The sequence below is a fragment of the Arachis hypogaea genome, chromosome 16, assembly GCF_003086295.3.
Source record: "Arachis hypogaea cultivar Tifrunner chromosome 16, arahy.Tifrunner.gnm2.J5K5, whole genome shotgun sequence".
NCBI lineage: Eukaryota > Viridiplantae > Streptophyta > Magnoliopsida > Fabales > Fabaceae > Arachis > Arachis hypogaea.
In genome coordinates, this window is record NC_092051.1 from 105,665,881 (window position 1) to 105,681,853 (window position 15,973).

General features: G+C 40.5%; 1 non-coding gene across 1 annotated transcript; it reads right to left on the reverse strand.

Moving 5' to 3' along the window:
• Positions 1-9,924: 9,924 nt before the first annotated feature.
• LOC112761606 (small nucleolar RNA R71) lies at positions 9,925-10,032 on the reverse strand. Its single transcript, XR_003181994.1, has one exon. It is a non-coding gene; the product is annotated as a small nucleolar RNA R71 (small nucleolar RNA).
• Positions 10,033-15,973: the final 5,941 nt, after the last annotated feature.

Consider the following 15,973-nt stretch of genomic DNA (forward strand, 5'->3'; position numbering starts at 1 on the left):
TATGATCCTGAGAACCCTGCAATAGCAGAGGTAAAGTACTTAGGTGAACCTTATGGAAACACCTATAACTCAACATGGAGAAATCATCCAAATTTCTCATGGAAGGATCAAAAGCCCCAACAAGGCTTTAATAATGGTGGAAGAAACAGGTTCAGCAATAGCAAGCCTTTTCCATCATCAACTCAGCAACAGACAGAGAACTCTGAACAAAATACTTCTAATTTAGCAAATCTAGTCTCTGATCTATCTAAGGCCACTGTAAGTTTCATGAATTAAACAAGGTCTTCCATTAGAAATTTGGAAGCACAAGTGGGCCAGTTGAGTAAAAGGATCACTGAAATCCCTCCTAGTACTCTCCCAAGCAATACAGAAGAGAATCCAAAAGGAGAGTGCAAGGCCATTGACATAAGCGCCATGGCCGAACCTGTGAGGAGAGGAGAGGATGTGAATCCCAAGGAGGAAGACCTCCTGGGACGTCCAGTGATCAATAAGGAGCTTCCCTCTGAGGAACCAAAGGAATCTGAGACTCATCTAGAGACCATAGAGATTCCATTGAACCTCCTTATGCCCTTCATGAGCTCTGATGAATATTCCTCTTCTGAAGAGAATGAGGATGTTACTGAAGAGCAAACTGCCAAGTTTCTTGGTGCAATCATGAAGCTGAATGCCAAATTATTTGGCATTGATACTTGGGAAGTTGAACCTCCCTTGTTCATCAATGAACTAAGTGATCTGGATCAACTGACATTGCCTCAGAAGAGACAGGATCCTGGAAAGTTCATAATACCCTGCACCATAGGCACCATGATCTTTAAAGCTCTGTGTGACCTTGGTTCAGGGATAAACCTCATGCCCCTCTCTGTAATAGAGAAACTGGGAATCTATGGGGTGCAAGCTACTAAAATCTCATTAGAGATGGCAGACAGCTCTAGAAAACAGGCTTATGGACAAGTAGAAGATGTATTAGTAAAGGTTGAGGGCCTTTACATACCTATTGATTTCATAGTCCTGGATATTGGAAAGGAAGAGGATGAATCCATCATCCTAGGAAGACCTTTCCTAGCCACAGCAAGAGCTGTGATTGATGTTGACAGAGGTGAAATAGTCCTTCAATGGAACGAGGACTCCCTTGTGTTTAAAACTCAAGGATCTCCCTCTGCAACCATGGAGAGGAAGCAGAAAAAGCTTCTCTCCAAGCAGAGTCAACCAGAGCCCCCACAGTCAAACTCTAAGTTTGGTGTTGGGAGGCCACAACCAAACTCTAAGTTTGGTGTTGAACTCCCATATCCAAACTCTAAGTTTGGTGTTGGAGAGTCTCAACAAAGCTCTGCACATCTGTGAGGCTCCATGAGAGCCCACTGTCAAGCTATTGACATTAAAGAAGCGCTTGTTGGGAGGCAACCCAATGTTTATCTAATTCTTATTTTTATTGTTTTTCATGTTTTCTTAGGTTCATGATCATGTGGAGTCACAAAATAAATATAAAAATTGAAAACGGAATCAAAAACAGCAGAAGAAAAATCACACCCTGGAAGAGCATCTGTCTGGCGTTCAGCGCCAAAACAGAGCATGGTTTTGGCGCTGAACGCCCAAAATGGGCAGCTTCTGGGCGCTGAACGCCAGAACAGGCATGGTTCTGGCGTTCAACGCCAGAAATGGCACACAAATGGGCGTTGAACGCCCAAAATGGCCACCAACCTGGCGCTGAACTCCCAGAGTTGGGTACAAAGGCATTTTTTACATGCCTAATGGGTGCAGGGATGTAAATCCTTGACACCTCAGGATCTGTGGACCCCACAGGATTCACTCAAGATCTGTGGACCCCACAGGATCCCCACCTACCTCCACTCACTTCTTCTCACCACTCTCTTTCACACAACCCCATAAACACTCTTTCCCAAAAACCCTTCACCAATCACCTCAATCTCTCTTCCCCATCACCTCTTCACCACTCACACCCATCCACTCTTCCCCATAAACCTACCTCATAAACTCCACCTACCTTCAAAAATTCAAAACCAATTTCCCACCCAAACCCACCCATATGGCCGAACCTTAACCCCCCCTCCCTTCCCTATATAAAGACCTCCATTCTTCATCAAATTCACACAACACACCCCTCTACACTCCTCTTGGCCGAAACCACATCTCCCTCTCCCTCTCCATATTTCTTCTTCTTCTTCTTCTATTCTTTTGTTTATTGCTCGAGGGCGAGCAATATTCTAAGTTTGGTGTGGTAAAAGCATAAGCTTTTTGTTTTTTCATTACCATTGATGGCACCTAAGACCGGAGAATCCTCTAGAAAAGGGAAAGGGAAGATAAAAGCTTCCACATCCGAGTCATGGGAGATGGAAAGGTTCATCTCCTAAGCCCATCAAGACCACTTCTATGATGTTGTGGCCAAGAAGAAGGTGATCCCTGAGGTCCCTTTCAAACTCAAAAGAAATGAGTATCCGGAGATCCGACATGAAATCCAAAGAAGAGGTTGGGAAGTTCTAACAAACCCCATCCAACAAGTCGGCATCCTAATGGTTCAAGAGTTCTATGCCAATGCATGGATCACCAAGAACCATGATCAAAGTAAGAACCCGGATCCAAAGAACTATGTTACAATGGTTCGGGGGAAATACTTAGATTTTAGTCCGGAGAATGTAAGGTTGGCGTTCAACTTGCCATACATGGAAGAGAACGCACGCCCCTACACAAGGAGAGTCAACTTTGATCAAAGGTTGGACCAAGTCCTTATGGACATATGTGTAGAAGGAGCTCAATGGAAGGTTGACTCCAAAGGCAAGCCGGTTCAACTAAGAAGATTGGACCTCAAGCCTGTAGCTAGAGGATGGTTGGAGTTTATTCAATGCTCAATCATTCCCACTAGCAACCAGTCTGAAGTTACTATAGACCGGGCCATCATGATCCATAGCATCATGACTGGAGAAGAGGTGGAAGTTCATGAGATTATACCTCAAGAACTCTACAAGGTGGCTGACAAATCCTCCACCATGGCAAGGTTAGCCTTTCCTCACCTCATCTGCCACCTATGCAAGTCGGCTGGGATTGACATAGAGGGAGATATCCTCATCAAAGAGGACAAGCCCATCACTAAGAAAAAGATGGAGCAAGCAAGAGAGCCCAGTCATGGAGCTCAAGAGGCGCAAGAAGCTCATTTCCATGAGATCCCTGAGATGCCTCAAATGCACTTTCCTCCACAAAACTATTGGGAGCAAATCAACACCTCCCTAGGAGAATTGAGTTCCAATATGGGACAACTAAGGGTGGAACATCAAGAGCACTCCATCATGCTTCATGAAATAAGAGAAGATCAAAAAGCAATGAGGGAGGAGCAACAAAGACAAGGAAGAGACATAGAAGAGCTCAAGGACATCATTGGTACCTCAAGAAGGAAATGCCACCATCACTAAGGTGGATTCATTCCTTGTTCTTGCTTTCTCTGTTTTTCGTTTTCTATGTTATGTGCTCATCTATGTTTGTGTCTTCATTACATGATCATTAGTAGTTCGTAACTTTGTCTTAAAGTTATGAATGTCCTATGAATCCATCACCTCTCTTAAATGAAAAATATTTTAATTCAAAAGAACAAGAAGTACATGAGTTTCGAATTTATCCTTGAACTTAGCTTAATTATATTGATGTGGTGACAATGCTTCTTGTTTTCTGAATCTATGCTTGAATAGTGCATATGTCTTTTGAAGTTGATTGTTTAAGAATGTTAAATATGTTGGCTCTTGAAAGAATGATGACAAGGAAACATGTTATTTGATAATCTGAAAACTCATAACAATGATTCTTGAAGCAAGAAAAAGCAGCAAAGAACAAAGCTTGCAGAAAAAAAAAATAGGCGAAGAAAAAAAATAAATAGAAAGAAAAAGAAAAAGCAAGCAGAAAAAGCCAAAAGCTCTTAAAACCAAGAGGCAAGAGCAAAAAGCCAATAACCCTTAAAACCAAAAGGCAAGGGCAAATAAAAAGGATCCCAAGGCTTTGAGCATCAGTGGATAGGAGGGCCTAAAGGAATAAAATCCTGGTCTAAGCGGCTAAACCAAGCTGTCCTTAACCATGTGCTTGTGGCGTGTAGGTGTCAAGTGAAAACTTGAGACTGAGCGGTTAAAGTCAAGGTCCAAAGCAAAAAAAAGAGTGTGCTTAAGAACCCTGGACACCACTAATTGGGGACTTTAGCAAAGCTGAGTCACAATCTGAAAAGGTTCACCCAATTATGTGTCTGTGGCATTTATGTATCTGGTGGTAATACTGGAAAACAAAGTGCTTAGGGCCACGGCCAAGACTCATAAAGAAGCTGTGTTCAAGAATCATCATACTGAACTAGGAGAGTCAATAACACTATTCGAAATCTGAAGTTCCTATAGATGCCAATCATTCTGAACCTCAATGGATAAAGTGAGATGCCAAAACTATTCAAGAGGCAAAAAGCTATAAGTCCCGCTCATATGATTGCAGCTATGTTTCATTGATAGTTTGGAATTTATAGTATATTCTCTTCTTTTTATCCTATTTGATTTTTAGTTGCCTGGGGACAAGCAACAGTTTAAGTTTGGTGTTGTGATGAGCGGATAATTTATACGCTTTTTGGCATTGTTTTTAGTATGTTTTTAGTTGGATCTAGTTACTTTTAGGGATGTTTTCATTAGTTTTTATGTTAAATTCACATTTCTGGACTTTACTATGAGTTTGTGTGTTTTTCTGTGATTTCAGGTATTTTCTGGCTGAAATTGAGGGACTTGAGCAAAAATCAGATTCAGAGGTTGAAAAAGGACTGCTGATGCTGTTGGATTCTGACCTCCCTGCGCTCAAAGTGGATTTTCTGGAGCTACAGAACTCGAAATGGCGCGCTTCCAATTGCGTTGGAAAGTAGAAATCCAGGGCTTTCCAGCAATTTATAATACTCCATACTTTGGCCAAGAGTAGAAGACGTAAACTGGTGTTCAACACCAGCTCTCTGCCCAAATCTGACGTCCAGCGCCAGAAAAGGATCCAAAACCAGAGTTGAACGCCCAAACTGGCACAGAAGCTGGCGTTCAACTCCACAAATGGCCTCTGCACGTGCAACACTCAGGCTCAGCCCAAACACACACCAAGTGGGCCCCGGAAGTGGATTTATGCATCAACTACTTACTTCTGTAAACCCTAGTAGCTAGATTATTATAAATAGGACCTCTTACTATTGTATTAGGCATCTTTGGATTACCTTATGATCCTTTGATCACGTATTGGGGGCTGGCCATCTCGGCCATGCCTGGACCTTCACTTATGTATTTTTAACGGTAGAGTTTCTACACTCCATAGATTAAGGTGTGGAGCTCTGCTGTTCCTCAAAGATTAATGCAAAGTACTACTGTTTTCTATTCAATTCTTCTTATTTCTCTTCTAAGATATCCATTCGCACCCAAGAACGTGATGAAGGTAATGATTATGTGTGACGCTCATCATCCTTCTCCCTTATGAACGCGTGCCTGACAAACACTTCCGTTCTACATGAAATAAGCTAGAATGAATATCTCTTAGATCTCTGAACCAGAATCTTCGTGGCGTAAACTAGAATGATGGCGGCATTCAAGAGAATCCGGAAGGTCTAAACCTTGTCTGTGGTATTCCAAGTAGGATTCAATGATTGAATGACTGTGACGAGCTCCGAACTCGCGATTGCAGGGCGTTAGTGACAGACGCAAAAGTATAGTAAATTGATGAGCGGATAATTTATACGCTTTTTGGCATTGTTTTTAGTATGTTTTTAGTAGGATCTAGTTACTTTTAGGGATTTTTTCATTAGATTTTATGTTAAATTCACATTTCTGGACTTTACTATGAGTTTGTGTGTTTTTCTGTGATTTCAGGTATTTTCTAGCTGAAATTGAGGGACTTGAGCAGAAATCAGATTCAGAGGTTGAAAAAGGGCTGTTGATGCTGTTGGATTCTGACCTCCCCGCACTCAAAGTGGATTTTCTGGAGCTACAGAACTCGAAATGGCGCGCTTCCAATTGCGTTGGAAAGTAGACATCCAGGGCTTTCCAGCAATGTATAATACTCCATACTTTGGCCAAGAATAGACGACGTAAACTGGCGTTCAACACCAGCTCTCTGCCCAAATCTGGCGTCCAGCGCCAGAAAAGGATCCAAAACCAGAGTTGAACGCCCAAACTGGCACAGAAGCTGGCGTTCAACTCCACAAATGGCCTCTGCACGTGCAACACTCAGGCTCAGCCAAAACACACACCAAGTGGGCCCCGGAAGTGGATTTATGCATCAACTACTTACTTCTGTAAACCCTAGTAGCTAGATTATTATAAATAGGACCTCTTACTATTGTATTAGGCATCTTTGGATTACCTTATGATCCTTTGATCACGTTTTAGGGGGCTGGCCATCTCGGCCATGCCTGGACTTTCACTTATGTATTTTCATATGGTAGAGTTTCTACACTCCATAGATTAAGGTGTGGAGCTCTGCTGTTCCTCAAAGATTAATGCAAAGTACTACTGTTTTCTATTCAATTCATCTTATTTCGCTTCTAAGATATCCATTCGCACCCAAGAACATGATGAAGGTGATGATTATGTGTGACGCTCATCATCCTTCTCCCTTATGAACGCGTTCCTGACAAACACTTCTGTTCTACATGAAATAAGCTAGAATGAATATCTCTTAGATCTCCTAACCAGAATCTTCATGGCGTAAGCTAGAATGATGGCGGCATTCAAGAGAATCCGGAAAGTCTAAACCTTGTCTGTGGTATTCCGAGTAGGATTCAATGATTGAATGACTGTGACGAGCTCCGAACTCGCGATTGCAGGGCGTTAGTGACAGACGCAAAAGGATAGTAAATCCTATTCCGGCATGATCGAGAACCGACAGATGAATAGCCGTGCCGTGACAGGGTGCGTGAGCATATTATTCACTGAGAGGATAAGATGAAGCCATTGACAAGGGTGATGCCTCCAGACGATTAGCCTTGCCGTGACAGGGCATTGGATCATTTTCCCGAGAGATGACCGAAAGTAGCCATTGACAGTGGTGATGTATCACATAAAGCCAGCCATGGAAAGGAGTAAGACTGATTGGATGAAGATAGCGGGAAAGCAGAGGTTCAGAGGAACGAAAAGCATCTCCATTCGCTTATCTGAAATTCCTACCAATGAATTACATAAGTATCTCTATCCCTATTTTATTATATTAAATTCGAAAACACCATTATCAATTTGTATCTGCCTAACTGAGATTTGCAAGGTGACCATAGTTTGCTTCATACCAACAATCTCCGTGGGATTCGACCCTTACTCACGTAAGGTATTACTTGGACGACCCAGTGCACTTGCTGGTTAGTTGTATCGAAGTTGTGAACCATGGTATTGGCACCATGTTCTTGGCGCCATTGCTAGGGAAAGAAAGAGCCATGAATTTTACATAATTAAAGCGTAATCACGATTACGCATACCAAGTTGCTCACGTTGCCAGGGATTGTTCGAGCCTGGACATCACAATTTCGTGCCCCAAGTTTTTGGCGCCGTAGCCGGGGATTGTTTGAGTTTGGACAACTGACGGTTCATCTTGTTGCTCAGATTAGGTAATTTTCTTTTTGTTTTGTTTTCAAAAATCTTTCAAAAATCTTTTAAAAATATTTTCTCACATGTTTTCGAAAAAAAAAATTTTTTTTATTATTCAAAATTTTTAAGAATGAATTCTAGTGTTTCATGAAGCATGTTGAAGCCTGGCTGGCTGTAAAGCCATGTCTAATTCCTTTGGGAATGAGTATGTCAGGCTTGTCATGTCTGAATTACATGCTGAAGCTTGGCTGGCCATTGGCCATGTCTAGTGTTTTGGACCGGAGCTTTCATTGAAAGCTTGGCTGGCTAGTGAGCCATGTCTAATTCCTGGACTGAAGCTTTAGACTAAGAATGCAAGATTCCTGGAATTCATATTAAAAAAATTTTGGAATCCTTATTTTTTCTTTTACAAATAATTTTCGAAAAAAAAATACAAAAAAAAATTAGAAAATCATAAAAATCAAAAATATTTGTGTGTTTCTTGTTTGAGTCTTGAGTCATGTTATAAGTTTGGTGTCAATTGCATGTGCATCTTGCATTTTTCGAAAATTCTCATGCATTCATGGTGTTCTTCATGATCTTCAAGTTGTTCTTGGTAAGTCTTCTTGTTTGATCTTGATGATTTTTTGTTTTGTGTCTTTTCATGTTTATCATATGCATTCTTGAATTCTTAGTGTCTAAGCATTAAAGAATTCTAAGTTTGGTGTCTTGCATGTTTTCTTTGCATTAAAAATTTTTCAAAATTGTGTCTATGATGTTCATCTTGACATTCAAAGTGTTCTTGGTGTTCATCTTGACATTCATAGCATTCTTGCATGCATCACATGTTTTGATCTAAAAATTTCATGCATTGCATCATTTTAGTGTTTTTCTCTTGCATCATAAAAATTCAAAAAAAAAAATATATCTTTCCCTTTTTCTCTCATCAAATTCGAAAATTTGAGTTGACTTTTTCAAAAATTTTTAAAGTCAAGTTGTTTCTTATGAGTCAAATCAAATTTTCAATTTGAAAATCTTATCTTTTTCAAAATCTTTTTCAAAAATCAAATATTTTTCAAAATTCTTAGTTATTTTCGAAAATTCTAAAAGTATTTTTCAAAAATCTTTTTCTTATTTTTATATCAAATTTTCGAAAATAACATAATCAATTAATGTTTTGATTCAAAAATTTGAAGTTTGTTACTTGCTTGTTAAGAAAGATTCAAACTTTAAGTTCTAGAATCATATCTTGTGATTTCTTATGAATCAAGTCATTAATTGAGATTTTAAAAATCAAATCTTTTTCAAAACTAATTTCTAAAATATCTTCTTATCTTACCTTTTTCAAAAAGTTGGTTTCAAAATATCTTTTCTAACTTCCTAACTTCTTATCTTTTCAAAATTTGTTTCAACTAACTAACTAACTTTTTGTTTGTTTTTTAACTTTTTCAAAACTACCTAACTAACTCTCTCTTTCTCATTTTCGAAAATATCTTCCCCCTTTTTCAAAATTTCTTTTTTTAATTTATTAATTATTTCAATTTTTTTTATTAATTTTCAAAAATTACTAACAATTTTTCAAAAACCATTTTCGAAAATCACTAACCCTTTTTCAAAAATTATTTTCGAAAATTCCTTCTCTCCCATCTTATTCTATTTATTTATTCATTTACTAACATCTCATCTCACATCTCTGCCATCCTCACAGTTGTGTTTCTTTCTTTACATCACACTCTTTGTCTCCCTCTTTTCTTCCACTCACAAAGGGATCCCTATACTGTGGTATAAAGGATCCATATTATTATTTTTTTTTTTTATGTGCCCTCTTTCTTGTCATATGAGCAGGAGCAAGGATAAGAACATTCTTGTGGAAGCAGATCCAGAACCTGAAAGGACTCTAAAAAGGAAACTAAGAGAAGCTAAAACACAACAATCCAGAGATAACCTCTCAGAAATTTTCGAACAGGCAGAGGAGATGGCAGCCGAAAATAATAATAATGCAAGGAAGATGCTTGGTGACTTTACTGCACCTAATTCCAATTTACATGGAAGAAGCATCTCCATTCCTGCCATTGGAGCAAACAACTTTGAGCTGAAACCTCAATTAGTTTCTCTAATGCAGCAGAACTGCAAGTTTCATGGACTTCCATCTGAAGATCCTTTTCAGTTCTTAACTGAATTCTTGCAGATATGTGATACTGTTAAGACTAATAGAGTAGATCCTGAAGTCTACAAGCTCATGCTTTTCCCTTTTGCTGTAAGAGACAGAGCTAAATTATGGTTGGATTCTCAACCCAAAGACAGCCTGAACTCTTGGGATAAGCTGGTCACGGCTTTCTTAGCCAAGTACTTTCCTCCTCAAAAGCTGAGCAAGCTTAGAGCTGATGTTCAAACCTTCAAACAGAAAGAAGGTGAATCCCTCTATAAAGCTTGGGAAAGATACAAACAGTTGACCAAAAAGTGTCCTTCTGACATGCTTTCAGAATGGACCATCATGGATATATTCTATGATGGTTTATCTGAGCTATCAAAGATGTCACCGGACACTTCTGCAGGTGGATCCATTCACCTAAAGAAAACACCTGCAGAAGCTCAAGAACTCATTGACATGGTTGCTAATAACCAGTTCATGTACACTTCTGAAAGGAATCCTGTGAATAATGGGACGCCTATGAAGAAGGGAGTTCTTGAAGTTGATACTCTGAATGCCATATTGGCTCAGAATAAAATATTGACTCAGCAAGTCAATATGATCTCTCAGAGTCTACATGGAATGCAAGCTGCATCCAACAGTACTCAAGAGGCTTCTTCTGAAGAAGCCTATGATCCTGAGAACCCTGCAATAGCAGAGGTAAATTACTTAGGTGAACCTTATGGAAACACCTATAACTCAACATGGAGAAATCATCCAAATTTCTCATGGAAGGATCAAAAGCCCCAACAAGGCTTTAATAATGGTGGAAGAAACAGGTTCAGCAATAGCAAGCCTTTTCCATCATCAACTCAGCAACAGACAGAGAACTCTGAACAAAATACTTCTAATTTAGCAAATCTAGTCTCTGATCTATCTAAGGGCACTGTAAGTTTCATGAATGAAACAAGGTCTTCCATTAGAAATTTGGAAGCACAAGTGGGCCAGCTGAGTAAAAGGATCACTGAAATCCCTCCTAGTACTCTCCCAAGCAATACAGAAGAGAATCCAAAAGGAGAGTGCAAGGCCATTGACATAAGCGCCATGGCCGAACCTGTGAGGAGAGGAGAGGATGTGAATCCCAAGGAGGAAGACCTCCTGGGACGTCCGGTGATCAATAAGGAGCTTCCCTCTGAGGAACCAAAGGAATCTGAGACTCATCTAGAGACCATAGAGATTCCATTGAACCTCCTTATGCCCTTCATGAGCTCTGATGAATATTCCTCTTCTGAAGAGAATGAGGATGTTACTGAAGAGCAAACTGCCAAGTTTCTTGGTGCAATCATGAAGCTGAATGCCAAATTATTTGGCATTGATACTTGGGAAGTTGAACCTCCCTTGTTCATCAATGAACTAAGTGATCTGGATCAACTGACATTGCCTCAGAAGAGACAGGATCCTGGAAAGTTCATAATACCCTGCACCATAGGCACCATGATCTTTAAAGCTCTGTGTGACCTTGGTTCAGGGATAAACCTCATGCCCCTCTCTGTAATAGAGAAACTGGGAATCTATGGGGTGCAAGCTGCTAAAATCTCATTAGAGATGGCAGACAGCTCTAGAAAATAGGCTTATGGACAAGTAGAAGATGTATTAGTAAAGATTGAGGGCCTTTACATACCTACTGATTTCATAGTCCTGGATATTGGAAAGGAAGAGGATGAATCCATCATCCTAGGAAGACCTTTCCTGGCCACAGCAAGAGCTGTGATTGATGTTGACAGAGGTGAAATAGTCCTTCAATGGAACGAGGACTCCCTTGTGTTTAAAACTCAAGGATCTCCCTCTGCAACCATGGAGAGGAAGCAGAAAAAGCTTCTCTCCAAGCAGAGTCAACCAGAGCCCCCACAATCAAACTCTAAGTTTGGTGTTGGGAGGCCACAACCAAACTCTAAGTTTGGTGTTGAACTCCCATATCCAAACTCTAAGTTTGGTGTTGGAGAGTCTCAACAAAGCTCTGCACATCTGTGAGGCTCCATGAGAGCCCACTGTCAAGCTATTGACATTAAAGAAGCGCTTGTTAGGAGGCAACCCAATGTTTATCTAATTCTTATTTTTATTGTTTTTCATGTTTTCTTAGGTTCATGATCATGTGGAGTCACAAAATAAATATAAAAATTGAAAACGGAATCAAAAACAGCAGAAGAAAAATCACACCCTGGAGGAGCATCTGTCTGGCGTTCAGCGCCAGAACAGAGCATGGTTCTGGCGCTGAACGCCCAAAATGGGCAGCTTCTGGGCGCTGAACGCCAGAACAGGCATGGTTCTGGCGTTCAACGCCAGAAATGGCACACAAATGGGCGTTGAACGCCCAAAATGGCCACCAACCTGGCGCTGAACGCCCAGAGTTGGGTACAAAGGCATTTTTTACATGCCTAATGGGTGCAGGGATGTAAATCCTTGACACCTCAGGATCTGTGGACCCCACAGGATCCCCACCTACCTCCACTCACTTCTTCTCACCACTCTCTTTCACACAACCCCATAAACACTCTTCTCCAAAAACCCTTCACCAATCACCTCAATCTCTCTTCCCCATCACCTCTTCACCACTCACACCCATCCACTCTTCCCCATAAACCTACCTCATAAACTCCACCTACCTTCAAAAATTCAAAACCAATTTCCCACCCAAACCCACCCATATGGCCGAACCTTAACCCCCCCTCCCTTCCCTATATAAAGACCTCCATTCTTCATCAAATTCACACAACACACCCCTCTACACTCCTCTTGGCCGAAACCACATCTCCCTCTCCCTCTCCATATTTCTTCTTCTTCTTCTTCTATTCTTTTGTTTATTGCTCGAGGGCGAGCAATATTCTAAGTTTGGTGTGGTAAAAGCATAAGCTTTTTGTTTTTTCATTACCATTGATGGCACCTAAGACCGGAGAATCCTCTAGAAAAGGGAAAGGGAAGATAAAAGCTTCCACATCCGAGTCATGGGAGATGGAAAGGTTCATCTCCTAAGCCCATCAAGACCACTTCTATGATGTTGTGGCCAAGAAGAAGGTGATCCCTGAGGTCCCTTTCAAACTCAAAAGAAATGAGTATCCGGAGATCCGACATGAAATCCAAAGAAGAGGTTGGGAAGTTCTAACAAACCCCATCCAACAAGTCGGCATCCTAATGGTTCAAGAGTTCTATGCCAATGCATGGATCACCAAGAACCATGATCAAAGTAAGAACCCGGATCCAAAGAACTATGTTACAATGGTTCGGGGGAAATACTTAGATTTTAGTCCGGAGAATGTAAGGTTGGCGTTCAACTTGCCATACATGGAAGAGAACGCACGCCCCTACACAAGGAGAGTCAACTTTGATCAAAGGTTGGACCAAGTCCTTATGGACATATGTGTAGAAGGAGCTCAATGGAAGGTTGACTCCAAAGGCAAGCCGGTTCAACTAAGAAGATTGGACCTCAAGCCTGTAGCTAGAGGATGGTTGGAGTTTATTCAATGCTCAATCATTCCCACTAGCAACCGGTCTGAAGTTACTATAGACCGGGCCATCATGATCCATAGCATCATGACTGGAGAAGAGGTGGAAGTTCATGAGATTATACCTCAAGAACTCTACAAGGTGGCTGACAAATCCTCCACCATGGCAAGGTTAGCCTTTCCTCACCTCATCTGCCACCTATGCAAGTCGGCTGGGATTGACATAGAGGGAGATATCCTCATCAAAGAGGACAAGCCCATCACTAAGAAAAAGATGGAGCAAGAACGAGAGCCCAGTCATGGAGCTCAAGAGGCGCAAGAAGCTCATTTCCATGAGATCCCTGAGATGCCTCAAATGCACTTTCCTCCACAAAACTATTGGGAGCAAATCAACACCTCCCTAGGAGAATTGAGTTCCAATATGGGACAACTAAGGGTGGAACATCAAGAGCACTCCATCATGCTTCATGAAATAAGAGAAGATCAAAAAGCAATGAGGGAGGAGCAACAAAGACAAGGAAGAGACATAGAAGAGCTCAAGGACATCATTGGTACCTCAAGAAGGAAATGCCACCATCACTAAGGGGGATTCATTCCTTGTTCTTGCTTTCTCTGTTTTTCATTTTCTATGTTATGTGCTCATCTATGTTTATGTCTTCATTACATGATCATTAGTAGTTAGTAACTTTGTCTTAAAGTTATGAATGTCCTATGAATCCATCACCTCTCTTAAATGAAAAATATTTTAATTCAAAAGAACAAGAAGTACATGAGTTTCGAATTTATCCTTGAACTTAGCTTAATTATATTGATGTGGTGACAATGCTTCTTGTTTTCTGAATGTATGCTTGAACAGTGCATATGTCTTTTGAAGTTGATTGTTTAAGAATGTTAAATATGTTGGCTCTTGAAAGAATGATGACAAGGAAACATGTTATTTGATAATCTGAAAAATCATAACAATGATTCTTGAAGCAAGAAAAAGCAGCAAAGAACAAAGCTTGCAGAAAAAAAAATAGGCGAAGAAAAAAAAATAAATAGAAAGAAAAAGAAAAAGCAAGCAGAAAAAGCCAAAAGCTCTTAAAACCAAGAGGCAAGAGCAAAAAGCCAATAACCCTTAAAACCAAAAGGCAAGGGCAAATAAAAAGGATCCCAAGGCTTTGAGCATCAGTGGATAGGAGGGCCTAAAGGAATAAAATCCTGGTCTAAGCGGCTAAACCAAGCTGTCCCTAACCATGTGCTTGTGGCGTGTAGGTGTCAAGTGAAAACTTGAGACTGAGCGGTTAAAGTCAAGGTCCAAAGAAAAAAAAAGAGTGTGCTTAAGAACCCTAGACACCACTAATTGGGGACTTTAGCAAAGCTGAGTCACAATCTGAAAAGGTTCACCCAATTATGTGTCTGTGGCATTTATGTATCCGGTGGTAATACTGGAAAACAAAGTGCTTAGGGCCACGGCCAAGACTCAAAAAGAAGCTGTGTTCAAGAATCATCATACTGAACTAGGAGAGTCAATAATACTATTCGAAATCTGAAGTTCCTATAGATGCCAATCATTCTGAACCTCAATAGATAAAGTGAGATGCCAAAACTATTCAAGAGGCAAAAGGCTATAAGTCCCGCTCATATGATTGCAGCTATGTTTCATTGATAGTTTGGAATTTATAGTATATTCTCTTCTTTTTATCCTATTTGATTTTCAGTTGCTTGGGGACAAGCAACAGTTTAAGTTTGGTGTTGTGATGAGCGGATAATTTATACGCTTTTTGGCATTGTTTTTAGTATGTTTTTAGTAGGATCTAGTTACTTTTAGGGATGTTTTCATTAGTTTTTATGTTAAATTCATATTTCTGGACTTTAATATGAGTTTGTGTGTTTTTCTGTGATTTCAGGTATTTTCTGGTTGAAATTGAGGGACTTGAGCAGAAATCAGGTTCAAAGGTTGAAAAAGGACTGCTGATGCTGTTGGATTCTGACCTCCCTGCACTCAAAGTGGATTTTCTGGAGCTACAGAACTCGAAATGGCGTGCTTCCAATTGCGTTGGAAAGTAGACATCCAGGGCTTTCCAGAAATGTATAATACTTTATACTTTGGCCAAGAATAGACGACGTAAACTGGCGTTCAACGCCAGCTCTCTGCCCAAATCTGGCGTCCAGCGCCAGAAAAGGATCCAAAACCAGAGTTGAACGCCCAAACTGGCACAGAAGCTGGCGTTCAACTCCACAAATGGCCTCTGCACGTGCAACACTCAGGCTCAGCCCAAACACACACCAAATGGGCCCCGGAAGTGGATTTATGCATCAACTACTTACTTCTGTAAACCCTAGTAGCTAGATTATTATAAATAGGACCTCTTACTATTGTATTAGGCATCTTTGGATTACCTTATGATCCTTTGATCACGTTTTAGGGGGCTGGCCATCTCGGCCATGCCTGGACTTTCACTTATGTATTTTCATACGGTAGAGTTTCTACACTCCATAGATTAAGGTGTGGAGCTCTGCTGTTCCTCAAAGATTAATGCAAAGTACTACTGTTTTCTATTCAATTCATCTTATTTCGCTTCTAAGATATCCATTCGCACCCAAGAACGTGATGAAGGTGATGATTATGTGTGACGCTCATCATCCTTCTCCCTTATGAACGCGTGCCTGACAAACACTTTTGTTCTACATGAAATAAGCTAGAATGAATATCTCTTAGATCTCCTAACCAGAATCTTCGTGGCGTAAGCTAGAATGATGGCGGCATTCAAGAGAATCCGGAAAGTCTAAACCTTGTCTGTGGTATT